General features: G+C 36.4%; 1 long non-coding RNA gene across 1 annotated transcript; it reads left to right on the forward strand.

Moving 5' to 3' along the window:
* Positions 1-449: 449 nt before the first annotated feature.
* On the forward strand, positions 450-6,426 carry LOC109495464. The gene is made up of 3 exons (XR_002150870.3): positions 450-581; positions 1,261-1,345; positions 4,194-6,426. It is a non-coding gene; the product is annotated as an uncharacterized LOC109495464 (long non-coding RNA).
* The last annotated feature ends 10,166 nt before the right edge of the window (positions 6,427-16,592 follow it).

Here is a 16,592-nt window from a genome sequence, read left to right on the forward strand (position 1 = left end):
CTATAAGTGTTGCTTACTCTAGGGAATAGACACATTCCAGAAAGAGAGTTGCTGGAATTTTTTTTTTGTAATACTTGCATTTTATTTTCTCTTTGACATTCATTATAAACTTGAAGACTGTATGGCGAATATTACCACAAAGAAAAGTCCACTCAAACTTAGTCTTTGGAAAAAAAAATTTTTTCCTGAGAAAAATTTACTAAATTTAATGTATAATTGCAAATTAGAATTTGGCAGGTATTAATTTTAGCGTGCTGCCTTTCAGGTAACAAAACTGGGTGTTGAAATAAACCAAAGGAGCTAATAGTTGTTGAGGGCCCAGTGTGATTCTATGTGCCATGTGTGATTATATACCTCAAAATGCATGCTTTTTCTTCAGATTGAGATCCTTGGACTAATTGCATCATAATCAGATGGAATGGTATGTTTCAAGGCTGACTGTTAGTCTACAAAATTAGAATCCAAGTCTTTGAGGATGAGGCTGGGAAATCTGCATTTTTAACAAGCAAGTCTGGTTATTTGTTAAGCAGTCCAAAGTTTGAGAAGCACTGATCGACGTTAGTGAGGTCCTCCCTTCCTAGGTAAATTTTTCATAAACTAAGTTATTGAAAAAGACACTGTTTACATAATTTAAGTTCTTATTTTTTAATTTCTTGACTATATGTATAAGAAGAATTTCTGTTGAATTGTAATGGCAGAGCTTGGATCTGTTAAGGAGGGTATATGAATACTACTGACTGAGACATTGCCTCTTTAACTCTTAAGGAAAAGAATTGCTCTTTGGGGGACAGAACAAAAGCTGTAACGCTGAGATCTGCCTTACTGGATTTCCCCCATTTCTCTCAGATGAATGGATCTTCCTAGGCTAAAACCCCAAAGCAAACCACAAAAATGATTCTGAAAGGTAGCTAAATCAAAACACTTTGATAAGCCATCAAAGGCTGATACTGTCTTTTACTAACATTCAGCAGAACACATATTGCTACATACTAGGAACTGATCGCTCAAAAGCCAATTGATGTCACAGTGCTAAAGTGGTTCATGAATTTGAAATGACAACAGATGCTTTGAAAAAGGCAAGCCGGCTGGATTTTGATTGAACATGCTAATTTCCAAAAGAACCATTCCCTAGCTTGATTTTATACAGTGCAACCTGTTAAGACTATTTGGAAATCGCAGGGGCTGGTGATAAAATAATAGTGGGCTCAATTATCCATTATCAGAGGAAAAGAGAGCAGCATTCCCTTTGTCCCTTTGCAGGTTGATTTGAATACACAATACCAGAGGGCGCGGTGAGATGACTCACAGGACAAGTGGCTGCAGCTTTGGGAACTATCAGCGATGAGTAAGTGACAAAATCTGGGGATATGTCCCTGCTAATTTGGTTCTGCATTGAGATTAAAGCTTTAATTTCTACCACTTGAGAAAAGAGAGTTAAACAAACAGCCTCTGTCCTTAAGGCAAGATTAAATTGAATCCTTTATCATGGGGATCCATAGAGGATGAGATTAAGAATTCTCATCAGTTAACTTTAGAAAATGCTTAAATGTAGGATCTCATGGTAGAGAAATGTTTCTTTATAGCCAAGTTCCATTCAGCATCAGAAATCTCAAAGTAGAAATTCAGGACTTTTTGGATTGATTAATAAGTTGATGGCAGTCCTGGACCTCCCTCTGCTCAAGCAGTTTAGAATTTCTCCTGATTAAATCAGCAGTGAGAAGATAGCATCGTTGTACCAGCAACAGTGATGAGTGTCAGCTCCCAAATATTTTCTCTTGTTGTCTGATAGTTCCTCTGTTTAATCTAATTCCTTCGACTCCTCCAGGGGTACAAATTTTGCTTGTGCTTTAGCATTCTTCAGGGCAGGGATTGCAGTGATGTGAATGAGTCATGAACCTGAAGAATGAAATGAAGGGATGGGGCACCTGGGTGGCTCAGTCGGGTAAGCGCCTCTTGATTTCAGCTCAGGTCATGATCTCACAGTTCCTGAGTTTGAGCCCCACATCGTGCTCTGCGCTGACAGCACGGAGCCTACTTGGGATTCTCTTCCTCTCTCTCTGCCCTTTCCCTGCTTGCTCTCTCTCTCTCTCTCTCTCTTTCAAAATGAATAAATACACATTAAGAATGAAATGAAGGGAATTTTTGCCAGAAAACGTGGTAATCAAGATAAATATCTAAAAAATCAAAATAATGAAAAAAATTCCAGAGGAACAAAAATGTTGAAATTTTAAATATAGTCTGTTGTAGTTTGTTTTCTGACCCTGCATTACTGGACAGTAGGAACAGTCATTTCCACTCGTCCTGGCCCCAGAGCCATTGCACCTTCCTTGTCCCCCAGGCCCTCCACTAGGTATATTCATGGGAGTTGACAGTGACATGCAAACAGATAGGGCAACCATGGGGTTTATGTAGGGTATATATTTTTTTATTGTAACGCTTTATTGTTTACCACTTGGTTCAAAACATGAGAAGATACTTGGATAAGTGAATAAAGGGATGCACATTTTTTCTATTTGTCTCCAACATGACACTGTTAGTATCTTAAACTATTTAATATACAATTAACTCAAGGTATCTCATTAGCCACATCTGAATGTTAGAATGATGATACTTAAAATTTCAAATAACTTTCCTGTTTATGTTTTTAAGAAGTGATAGTCCTGCAGTTGAATTGATCCCCCACTATTTAATTTGTATTATGTTCTTTGAAATAGGATTAACCACCCTTTTCACAAATCCAAAATGTGGATTTTGTGTTTTAAACTTAGGGATATTATATCCTGATTGACAAGCAGTCAGAAAGGTTGAAAGAACTAAAGAATTTCATCCCTACTCTGGGCCAAAAGACCCAGCTTAGAAAGCTGCCTGTAGAGGAGCTTAAGAGAGATTTACTGGAAACATTTTTTTTTGGCTTTTAAAGCTCTTTTTAATGGGTAACCTAAATGCCATTTTAGTATAGAGTCTGTAGACTTCTAACGGCCATACCAGAAGTGCCCCTTCTAATTGGCTACTTAGATGGCAAGGTCACATATATCAATCAAGATAGCAGACATTTTGGAAATGTATCACTGGGAAAAGTAAGACTGAAAGAATCATTAAATACTTTTTATAGTTTTCTTTCCAAAAAATATAATAGCAGAAATCTAATCTCAGAATTGTCAGATACTTATTATTTTTCTGATTAATTATAAAGATTTAACCCCTTCCTGATAAAATTTTATCAATTCAAGAAAAGTAATATCAAGTGCTCCTTGCCTCTACTTTAATTGGAATTTTGTTTAGTTTGAAAGGTTTTATAATAAAATATTGAGAATATCTCATCCAATGTGAATATCCCAGAACCTCTGCTTCTTTTGAGGTGCAGTTTGAAAGCCAATGCAATTTTAGATGGCACTTATATCAAGCCTTTACAGGTGACTAAAATTTTGAAGATAAGAGAACTCAATTAAAGATACACTTCTAAGGATTTCTTCCTCCTCCTCCTGTCCCCCTCCTCCTTCTCTTCCTTTCTTCTCTTCTTCTTCCTCCTTTTTCTGGTTTTGATTTGTTGCCATTTGCTGTTAATTGGGATTGACCCACGATATGTCTTAAGTCAACATAACAAGACGGTGAGTACCTTACTCTGACTTTTGAAAACCCATTGGCTATTAGCAAACAATAGAAGAGAGGAAACCAAAGCCACATGTTCCAGGGATGTGCAATAAAGTCACAAGTTTTAAAATGTAATCGTAGGCAATCCCTTCATTGATTGAATCATATGAATGGAGACTTTGAAGTTAAACCCCATGGTTTATTTTGAGGAATAAAGGGTTAAGCTTTAAAGGCATAATATGGAAATTGAGAACAAGGGTATTTCCAACCATTTAAAAGAACACTTTCCTGAAAAGTTGTTTGGGTACCTCCCATTGTATTATATCATATACACAGCTAACTGCATAAATCTCTTTAAGCAGGATTTCATTTTTCCTCTTCAAGAAGTTATGTAGACAATAAATAGAACAGATTGGACTTGTCTAGCAGACATCAGGTAAAAAAAAACCTGAAATTATTTTTAAACTTCTTTGCTAATGTTCAATGTCATGCTCTTGAAGCCATTATGATTTTTTAAGTTGTTGGGATTCGTTCCTGTAAAATATAAAACATACGAATATTTTTAGAGAGTTTATAGATCCATGGTTTTTCTTTTTTCTCAGCAAATAAGAGAGATGGATATACAAGCAAATGTCCTAATGACTAGAAGCAGAAGGAGAGAAAAAGTAAGATAAAGAGAAGTGTGGAGACTATATGAAGAAAAGAGCTGACAGTACAGATGCTTTAACCCATGAATCTTTTATTTTTTTCATATACACCTTGTTATTGAAAATGAATGGCATGAACTTATGTTACCCGAGAACAGTATGGAGTGTGAAACCAGAGGGAGAATTTGCAAATATGTCTTTCTTAAAGAGGATTCTCTTCTCTTACTGGAAATATTATTTAAACACCTACCTACTGCTGACTATCAAATTCAAATGTGTTTTTTATGAACATCTTCACAACCCACCTCAACAAACAGATTCAAGAAAGAATTAAAGGAAAGAATGTGTCTAAGTTTCTCTCCATTAATGAAGGGGAAAGTCAGGCTTTTGTTATTTTTCCAGGGAAGTATAATTCATGTCACTGGAGGAAACTACTGCTAACAGTGTGAGTATTTCATTCTTTTCCTCATTCTCTCTTTCTCTCTCTTTCTCTCTTTACACACACACACACACACACACACACACACACATACACACACCGCAGCATCTAAATAGAATTAATTCCTTACTTTGATTTTCACATTCATTCATTTTTCCCCCTTATGAACAGTAGTCCAGCACCTCCTACCTAGCAAGAAATTCTGATCTGAGAATTGAGGATACCATACTGAAGGAAACATGACTATCACACTCAAGATTTCCTAAGCTTTTTGTAAACAGGGATATAGTATGTTTGGGTGTATGTATGCCTGTGATTATCATCTGCATAGAATAGTTTTTTGCACATAAATGTTCCTTGGTAACTACTAGTGAATTGTTTGTTTCATTGGTTTTATTTATTCATTTATTATGTGTTTTTTTCCAGGGAAAAGGTTAGTGATTATAAAACAAAATACATCGGAGATATTCTTATCCTTAGTAAAAATTCTCAAAATTAAATATTATACCACATATATTTTCTTATTAATTTAATAAATATATATCGAGCCACTATTATGTGTTAAGCACTTACACTTTATAGACTATGATAAAGAACATTTGTGCCCATGCACACCACAGACTCGGTTCTCGGTTCCCTGGAGAAGATGTTATGCTTGATGATTCCATTTTCCTTTCTGAATGCAAACTAAGAATAACATAGAGTGCAGTAGTAATGAATAACCCTGTCAAAGGGCCAAAGAACAATGATGTTAGGTGCTTAAGTATTTTAAGCAGCTGCCAAATACTAGAAAATGTACCCAGCAATTGATTGATCACTTTGTGAAAACAAAAACAAACAAAACCAAAAGTTAAATTAAGGGAAAAAGGTTTTTGCACCTTCAGATATTACCTATCTGAATCTACTCCATTATATGCTCCCTTGCTTATAATTGTAGTGTGGTTATATTTAAGGTTTTACTTATTGCTTTTGGCTTATTTCCCCACTGACAGGTTAATATTGATTCAGAACATGTTAATCTCAATGAATATATTTCATTTCCTTTTTTTCTCTTTTTATAGACAAAATTTGACACCATGTAACAAAAATACTCTTTCCTCCCTCAAAATCTAGGAACAACAGGAGACAGATGGGGGCTAGCCCCTAAAAAATTGTATCAATCAATGCACAGCCATGTAAGGAAACTACATTTTGTCAAGCTGCTGATCATAAGCAGGATTATCTCAGGGGCAGTAGAATTTGGAAACAGACCATATCTTGGCTCTTACCAGTGACAGAGCGAATCCTTTGAGGCTCTGAGCTCATGCTAAGTAATTTCCAATTAACTCATTACAATAAATGAATGTTTTTGTCTTTTTCATATAAGAGCTGAGGCCTTCATGTCATGGCTTCTTTTTACAAGCTTCTGGTTATTTCAGTCCCTTTGTTGGTGTCTTACCTTAGATTTCAAATCTAGCTGTATGTGTTAGACACATCATCAAATATTTTAAAAAATCAATTGGGAATGGCTAATAAATACTTTTAGCAACATAAAATAGCAATTATAAAATTATGTCAATTAAAATTACAGAAATCAAATTAAAAATTACTTTTAACACATTACAGAATTGAGGATCGCCTGGGTGGTTCAGTCTGTTAAGCGTCCAACTTTGGCTCAAGTCATGATCTTACAGTTCATGGTTCAAGCCCAGCATAGGGCTGGTGCTGCCAGCTCCAGGCTTCTGATTCTGTGTCTCCCTCTCTCTCTGCTGCTCCCCTCCCCCCTCTCAAAAATAAACGTTAAAAAAAAAACCAAAACGTTGAAATCTTTGATCTATAATTGCTCTTATATCAACAACAACAACAACAACAACAAAAACCCACAAATGCCCATATAAATAAATGCAATTTTAAAGCAGGAAATTTCTTGTTCTTGCTATATGTCATTCCTGGGTCAGGAAAGGGCTCTGCTTAGCACCACTGCTTCAGACCAGACCTAAGATGGCACAGAAACGATATACCTTTGCCAGCCGTGGCAACACACACACACACACACACACACACACACACACACAAACAAAACAAAACAAACAACAACAACAACAAAAAACAGAGGTCTTTGTTGTGGCTCTCAATGACAAATGCTCTAGCTTGAAAAAGACACAGGTCACTTTGACTCAGAATGCATTCAGCAGGATGGGGCCAACAGCCCCAGCCAACCACAGGCCTCCAGAATTAGGTAGAAGTTTAAAAGTAACAAATATTTGATGAGTGACAATAATGCCGAAGTACACTGCCATTCCCTTCTTCTCTTTATTTTTCTCCATACTATGGTGTCATTTCTAAGTTATATCATTAATTTACTTATTCTACTCACTGTCTATTACCCTCCCCTCCCCATTCCTTACTCAAAGGTAAACTCCATGAGGGACTAAGAAACAGCCATTGTCTACCTTGCTCACCACCATATCCCAGACACCTAGAACAAGATCTGGTATATTATAGTTGCTCATTAAAGACTTATTAGAAGAGTAAGCAATGTATTTTTAAAAATCTATCAAGTTCTTTTTTTATTTTTTTTATCTTATGAATAACCCCAAATGCTAGCAAGTGTGAAATAGGGTGGATATTTGTATAAACAGCTTGCTAATCAGAAATTCAGGTTCACACTTTCTGGAAATCAATTTGGCAATATGTAACAAGAATCTTAAAACATACAGATACTTTGTTAAAAGTGATTTCTCCTATAGGAATCTCTCCTAAAATAATAATCATAAATATGAAAAAAATTTTAGGAAAAAAATGTTCATTTTAGAACCATTTAAATACGAAAGATTGAAAACTAATCTAAATTTCTAATGACAACGTTATGGTCAAATAAATTTACTCTATCTATTTAAATATTTGCCACTCCATGATGAAAAAATACTCATAAAACAATGCATATGTGGCACAAGTTAATATATTTATATATACACTAGCTAAAGAAAAAATTAGCGAGAAAATTCTTGATCGTATGCAGACAGAGCTTCTGTTCCCACTGTAACTTCCAATTGCAAATACTTGGAATGGACTGATAAATTAATCAATCCATAGTAGCAATAGAAAATAAGAGAAAGTAACATTAAAATCCCAACATTTGAGGAAACTTACAAAAAGAAAGCAGATAGGATCTGAGTGCGGAAAGAAGCAGACCCCAAAACACGCACATATGTCAGCTTTCATAGAAGATGGAAACCACTCTGGGTATTCTCGAAGTACAGATGTTGCCTCATAAGAGAGCAGTGAGCCCTGCCTGAGTGACTGAAGAAAAGCACACTGGTTTCTTTTCCTCTCCTTTCTGATTATTAAGCAATTAACAGCAGAATTATTGGATCCCAGACCACAGCGGGGTTTGCTCAAACAAGAATGTTAACTGAGATAAGTTAGGGGTCAATATCCTTCCTGTTACAGCTGTTTCACAGTGGCCCTCACCTCTGCAATTCCTGTAGGAATGTGGAGTTTGGTCACACATTGCGATACTGTTTTGATCAGGACATGGGAAGTAGGAGGTTCCAGAAGCTTTTTCCCCCTTCCTAAAGTAATACCTCTTCCCAGTAAACATGAATGTACTTAGCATCATAGCCTTGAGTGACATAATAAAAATAAAAGGACAGAATTATAAGCATAAAATGTTAAATATACAACAATAAAAAATAGCCCCACTATAAACTCTGGACTTGGGAAATAGACACAGAATGGATCCACAATCTGCTCGGCCCCACTGAGTTTGATGTGAGCCAAGACTCTGTTTATCACCTGACTTTCATAAGCCCCACTTTGACCTGTGCACTACTCTGGTACTTTTGTCATTTCAGTGCTGGTATTTAATGACTCCCCAAACTTCTGGACAAATCCATTTCTCTCATGCACAGTTACACTTGTAAATGACTTCAAGTCCCTCTGCTAAAGTCTTGGAGGAAGATTTACTTGTGGTTATGTTTCAGGAATTTTTTGTTTTTTACTTTTTAAAAAAATATTTATTTATTTTTGAGAGAGAGAAAGACACAGATTGAGCTGGGGAGGGGCAGAGAGAGAGGGAGACACAGAATCCGAAGCAGGCTCCAGGCTCTGAGCTGTCAGCACAGAGCCCGATGTGGGGCTCGAACTCACAAACCGGGAGATCATGACCTGAGCCCAAGTTGGATGCTTAACCAACTGAGCCACCCAGGAGGCGCACAGGAACATTTCTTAAAAGGACCTGGCCAAGTCAAATAAGGGGCTCTGAGACCTAGAAAAGAGGCAGAAATTTCCACTTCTAGTTACTTGAATCAAGCTCTGCCTATCTGACCTAAAATTTTACAACTTACGTGCATCAAGTGGTAGCCGACTATGCTCCTATTTTATTCTTAATTATACCATGATTGATTTTATCCTCAGTGATACCACCATAACAGATGCTATGGGCCAGAATAGTCTGATTGATGTTTTTTTCCTATGGCTTATTATGGTAAGTGCAGCCACCTTGTCTCTGACAGGTGGGTCTATGATGTTGCTTGGACACCACCATTCTGAGTCCCACTCTTCTCGCAAACCATGGGAATCAAATTCTGCGGTGGCCTTTTCCCATTCTTATCGGGTTGCTCGCTAGGACTGCCATCATACAGTACCATAGACTGGGTGGCTTACACAGCAGACATTTATTTCTCACAGTTCTAGAGCCTGGAAGTCTAAGATCAAGGTGTTGGCAGCTTCCATTTCCCCTAATGAATCTCCATCGCTTATAAAGGTCTGCCTTCTTTCCGTGTTCTCACAAGGCATTTTCTCTGTATCTAGATCCCTGGTACCCCCTTTTTTTGTTGTTTTAATCTCTTCTTATAAGGACACCAGTCAGACTGGATTAGGGCCCACCCCAGTGGTCTCATTTTAACTTAAGCGCCTCCTTAAAGGTCGCATCTTCAAATACAGTTACATTCTTAAGATACTAGAGTAAGAGTTTCAACATTTGAATTTTGGGGGAATACTATGTGGCCCCGAACAATTATATTGGACATCTGAAAAAAACCAGCGTAGAGCTATTCTTAAAGGATGCTTGTTTGCCCTGTACGAATGCATTTCTTATGCACTAATAGTGCTTTGGACTATTTCTGAGGAATTTGGCTAAGGAATGCCTGAGATTTTGTACATACTAGGTCCATTCCAACATTCCCAATGTCCTGTGCTTCCAAAATCTTTCCTATATAATGTGCTACCAATGAGTCCAACTATTAATACCACTCCCAGGCACTTAAGCCAGCATATTCAATTCTTATTTTGGGGTAAGTGATCTTCACACTAATAAAAGCAGCCTTATCCAATTTTATATTTCTATCTAATAGCATTAGAACCCATTTTGCATATTTGCCAATAAAAATTGGCAAGATCTTGCAATTTCTCTGACTATAATTCTCTAATTTCATGGAAAACCTTATACTACTCCATCTAGGAAATTCTGTAATCCAACTCTCTCTATTAACCTGGAAATAAGAGTTATTCCTTTTGGACAATGCCTGGGTGAGTTTAACCAAATGAAATCTGGTTCCATCAGAAAGAAGTAAGAAGGATCTCTTCTCACAAGTAATATCATTTCAGGGCATTTGGAAGTTCAAAATCTCAGACCTTATTGTTTGTTTAAATGCCTTCATTCTATACCTCAGGGCTTTTTAAGTTTCCCCTTACCTTATAGGTGAGGCTTGAAGCAAGTGATATTCGGTGCTGCAACTCTACAACATTTACAGTCTGGACTTGGAGCCATTGTCAGCCAAGAGTACAGAAGATATGTAGTTTTTAAAATAATTCCATAGTCTTTGGATTCTCTACCAGTGCATTTTGGGAGAGTCAAAATTGTTGGTTTGACTTTTCTTTTGTGTAAAACCTTTCAGGGAAGTCAGAAAAGGCTAGCCCAGTCCACAGTAATCACCATGGTCACCAAAACAATCAAGAGCTATAGTTACTTGATCCCCCAATTCTCTCCAACTACAACTCATTCAATGATGGTGCCATTATGAGTAAACAAGATGTCACCACATTCTGGACATTACTGGTGTCCCATTTACCCCACTGAATTATTTATCCATGTCTCCATCAACATGTGAAACCTATTTCCAGAATCCATCGGTGACTGTCAGTCCATGTAGACATTATTAATTTGCTTATTTTACAGCTGTGGACACAAAGGTCCAGAAAGCTTGAGTATTTTGCCCCAAATCTCATACCTTCTAACTAGCAAATTGGAAAATGGAACCCAGAGAATCTGAAACCAGGCACTGTTCATAGGTCATTTGCATTTATACTCAGTTATGTCTATTATTTTAAAAACTTCACAAAATATAGCTTTATTCTAAGGTTTGCACTTGTGAATCTAAAATCAAAAGAGTCCTCTCTTTTATATACCAAAGTAAAGACATATTTTGTTTTCACAGTTTAGAAAATATCTTTCAGATTCAGGTATGCTTTCTTTTTATCTTACATTTCAAAATGCTGCCTTTGTGGTTTAAGGGCCTATATAATATATAGATTCTTCCCTTTTTTTCCTTTACCACTATTTATAATTTTAGCTGTTTATCTGTAATTGTTCTTTCTCAAATCATATAATTTTCATATTTCATTTTAAGTACAGAGTACTTCCCAACTTAAATCTATTTCAGTGATTTACTTCACTTTTAAGTACTCAAAGTGATTTTAAAAGCAGCTAAAAAAAAACTGACTCAGTTTATTATTTTAAAACTTATCTTTGCATTGCTAGGTTTGAAATCTGTTTTATATAGTAACTTATCACCCTGCAGTTTGAATTTTGTGTCAGGAATCATCTGTTAGATCACCCAGGGAACCTTTAATGCCGGGGAGAACAGCAGCAGAAGGGTCTGAAAGATCTGGAGTTTACAGTGCACACACTCATAGGACTAGTTTAACAGAACTCCCCTCCCCACCCCACCCAACATCGCTATCAATTTGAAAGCAAGACACGTTGCAAGTGGCTATGTGTATCATCCAAATGTTTGATGTGAGCAGTGAGCATTTTGTAGGAAACAGATTCTGACAGAAAAAAGAAAAAACAGGCACAGAGCAAAACAAACTTAAAGTTCTCTATCTCTCAGCCTGGCTGACAAGGTATTTTCTTCTCCTTTTCCTTTCCTCTTTCTGTAAAGCTATTTGAAAACTTTTAATAGAGGTAAATAAAGGCTATTCCCTACCTTATTGCCCTCCTTTTTTAAGATACCAAAACATCATGTGAGATAGCATCTTGTTTTCACATTGAGGACACACGGAAGGATTTGGGCAGCCAAGTATTTTGTCTTTGCTGTTCTGATCCAAATCTTCTGCATAAATGTACCTTCAAGAAGAAGACTAGAAGCCCTTCCAGAAACAAGATACATGGAGATGAGGATGTCCAAGATGTAATAGTACAGAAGTAGGGCACTCACCTGTTTCTGTGTGTGTTTTTGCTGAGTTGCCCATTCCAGATTACACTTCATTTGTTTTGCCAATTTGTAGTTTTGTTATTTTGTTTACTGTGCTTCTAGCATTTTGATTATGTTACTGGAAACTCAAAACTCCTTTGACTCTTGTGGTGTCTTCCAATCCTTTTGACATGATTCACTTTAAAATCACATTCGACTTCTCATCTATTAGGCTACATCAGAAATGACCAACCCTTAGTTTCCAGCTTACTAAGTGTCTCCATGTTGTGTCTCCATGCTCCTACAACCCTGCCAGCCTCTTCGTTATTTATGCATATACACATATGGAAAAGAGCTAAGGTTCGCTCACTTTTGTTGCTTTAGTTCAGATCGAAGTGAACAGGATGGGTGACATGGCCGAGCAAGTGGTCTGCCACAGTATCTTCCACTTGCTCCAGTCTTTTTCTTCCTCTCTCACTCCTCTCCTTCTGGGAAAACTACCTCTTTCCACCCCATGTAGAACCATCCTGGTTTGACACCAACCAGCCATCATACTCAGCAGGTCTCTCTCGTCTCATCTCCTTAACCAACCTCATAAAGCCACTTTCTTGATAAATGGAGTCTTTCCTGAAAGAAAATCCTCATGTCATCTGTACAAAGAACAAAATCTTTCCATTCTGTTATAGTTGGGTCTATAAAGACTAAGTAGGGGCGCCTGGGTGGCTCAGTTGGTTGGGCGTCCGACTTCGGCTCAGGTCACGATCTCTCGGTCCGTGAGTTCGAGCCCCGTGTCGGGCTCTGGGCTGATGGCTCAGGGCCTGGAGCCTGCTTCCGATTCTGTGTCTCCCTCTCTCTCTGCTCCTCCCCCGTTCATGCTCTGTCTCTCTCTGTCTCAAAAATAAATAAACGTTAAAAAAAAAATAAAAAAAAAAAAGACTAAGAAGTGGGCACTTTCAAAGGGGAAACTTGTTGCAACTAGAATAAGTGATTATTTGATTAAAAGTGGCACTTGTCATGGGTAAGACCATACATGAATATAACAATATTCATGTTTCATGGACTATCAAAAATAACAGGTCCCAAATAAAGCTATGGATTTTTATTCAAGCTCTTCTTCTTACCATCCTTTTCTTCTTTGTCTTCTCTGCCTCGATTAATGGTAACACTACCATACAGTTGCTTTCACCCTCACACTCTCTACATTCAATAAATCAGCTTGTCTTGTCAGCTTTACCATGAACATATAGTCTTCATCTAATAATTTCTCAACATCACCATTGTGACAAATTTGGCACAAAGCATGCTCATTTCTCACCTGGACTATGGCAATAGCATCCAAACTTATAGCCAGACACGTCTTCCAAATATAAATCAGATTATACCATCTTTTAGTTGAAATTCTTCTAATGGTTTTTTTTTTCATTGCAATTAGAATAAAACCTAACTTCATACCATGGCTGATAAAATTCAATGTTTCCAATTATATCAATTCATGTCTCACAGAATCTCCTCTTGTTAACTAGCCACCAGTCAACCATTGAACATGTGGGCTCAGGTTCAACCTCAGAGCCTTTGCACTCATGTTCTCTCTGCATGCAGTATCATTTCCCCAGATCTTCAAATATTGGACTCAGTACCAATGTCATCTCAGAGATTTCTGACCACTGAAAGTGACATATCGCTGTCTTCTCCCCATTATATTTTTTATGCTTTGTAGAGAAATTTTCATTACAGAATTATAATTTTCTTCACTTAGTTGTTAAGTACCCATTTTCCTTGGCTAGAATTTAAGTGATGAAATTAGAGACTTTTTTTCTCTTGTGGCGTCATAACAGTGCTTGAAACTTAATAGACAAATAATAAACCTTTGAGAAATAAAGAAATGAATGACCAAACAAGCATGCAAAGAGTTACAAGATGTTAGTCATTCAAGTAGAATAACTGGTCAATGGAAGAAGCACTGATATATTTAAAAGAAGAAAAAAATTGAGAGAACCATCATAGGATTTGACCAAAATATTATAGAAAACAAATATTGGTCATGTTGATTCTGCTTTCCAACTCTGCTTATCATTCAATTATATCATCTCTCTAATCTTGTCGTTATTTGCTTGTGACATAGATCATTACCATATAAACTGTTTTAAGTATTTATATGAGAAAGCGGTTTCAATAATTTTGGATAAATTATATATATCTCAGGTAGCGAAAATTGGAGGAAACTGAGTCAAGTCTATGCAAATAAAGCTGGAAAGGACAAGCGAAAACAGCAATTTCAATAAAGTCTCTGGAAGCAGTCATTTAGGGCATTTTTCTGATGAACAGCTGAGAATCATCTAAACTTAGTTTTATTTGTGCAGACACATCAAAGAATGGTTCATTTAAACCCTGCTAACGCATATAGATATTTATAGTTCTTTTTTTATACAAAGAAGAATGTTGTTCAGCTATTAATGTTCATTGAACCAAAGAGCAGGGTGTATTTTGTGTCAACTTGACCAGTTAAAATAGCTCAGTAATGAATGATTATCAGTTAGCTAAAATAAAGTTTACTTAGGGATAATAAAATAAACTTCGATATTGATTTATGAGAAGGCTTTGAAAAAGGAAATTCTCTGTAAACATGTGTACTCAATGGACCATCAATAACTATGGCCTTCTTGCTTCATTTATCCTGATCTTATCCTAAGTAAAGAGGCTAAAAATAAATATCAGATGCCTAGAGAAAAGTGTAAACAGCATGTCATTCTAATAAACCTCTTTACAGATCTCATTTTTAAAGCCTAAACATCTACTTGCCATTTGGTTTTTGTCTCAAGTATATTTATATTCCGTATGCATCTCTAAGCAATTTTCTCACGAGTATTTTTTTAGATTGCTGACAAAAATCTCTATTTCCTATACTTAGGACAATTCAATATGGAAGTGATGAAAAAAATTGTACCTGAACTTTGGAAACTGAGGATTTATTTTAGACTAATATATTCAGTTGCACCCAAAATTGTTTGATGGGAATTTAAAGTGATACTGATTGGAATTCTACTGTTTATTTTATCATATAGCTTTCTCAGAATGACATAACATAATTTGAAGTTTTACGTAGTTTGAATAGGAAATATAGGAATATGTAAATATAGCAACATTAAGTGATATTCTACCCATGAGCCCTATGAAAATTCATTCAAAATGAGACAATATTAATGAAATAATCTGGACAATATAGATAGTAATTATGTAAATGATAATGGTTGCAATGTAAATTATTTCATATGTGGATGAACACTGAAAAAGTGTTAAGGTGAGAATGTTTTTATTGGGTATGGAGGAGACTTTTAATTTAAGAAGAAGTTACATAACATAAAAATTCAGTATACATATTGATCATAAAAGCATGTGAAAAAATTATAAAACATCAAGTTAGACAAATGGGATTGTTTGAAATTCAAAATAAAAAAATGATATAGAGAAACTAATAAAATATAATTAATATAGAAGTGAAGATGTCAGGGCACTTTGGATAAGAAAACTTGAAAAATGTCAGCAATATATAATTACGAATTTAAAAAGTATACAGATTCAGTTACAAAATTTACAGGAAAATCAGAGAAGCAGCTAAAGAAAATATAATCAGGCATTAGATGTGAAAGCACCGACCATAACACTTGCCTGGGTCAGCATATTTCCTTATTCCTCCTTTATTTCTAGAATTAATGATCTGATGACCAGAAGAAAAACAAAGCAAAATGTCAAAAGAGAATTTGGGTTTGACAGTTGGATAACTCAGTTCGGACAACTCGGTAGATGCTGTTATTATCATGCACGTGCTACAAAGGAGAAGCTTGCTTGGCTCTGAGGCTAGTGACTCCCATTTTGAATTTGAGATGCTGAAAGACATCTGATTTGAAGTCAGGCAGGTAGACGCAAGGTACTCAGGAAAAAGACCCAGGATACAGATGTTACAGAAAACTAGTCTGGATCACCCAGCAGAAGAACCAAGCGGCGCTCAGAGATCTTGGAAGGGAGGAAAGAGGTTTATTTTACAACCGTGGGCCTAGAGATCATTCTCCAGAGATCTGAGCCCAGAGCATCAACAGAGGGTATGATTTATAGTCTGTTACTTCCGCATTCCTAATTAGTAGTAATTTGGTGCCTGAGGCAAGCAGGGTGGGAACAAGAACCCAGAAGGGAAGGTTTAGGGCAGGGACTGAAATTCCCTTATCAATCCTGTGGGACACTATGTAACAGATTTTTCCCTAACATAATCACAAGAAATACAAATACTACCTAAGGTGTTCTGATTTATTATAAGACATAAATTCTGTAGAATTGTCAATCAAAACTGCAGAGGTGATCATTGAAGACATAAGAGTGGAGAAACTCTCTGAGACAGAAAATGCAAAAAAAAAAAAAAAAAAAAAAAGAATGTCCAAAAGGCAAGAGGCCTGAGATCTATCAAGCTTTCACAACTAGAGTATTATTGTGGAAATGAATAAGAGATACGGACGGAGATGACCAAGC

The sequence above is a fragment of the Felis catus genome, chromosome F1 (genome assembly GCF_018350175.1).
Source record: "Felis catus isolate Fca126 chromosome F1, F.catus_Fca126_mat1.0, whole genome shotgun sequence".
NCBI classification, from domain to species: domain Eukaryota; kingdom Metazoa; phylum Chordata; class Mammalia; order Carnivora; family Felidae; genus Felis; species Felis catus.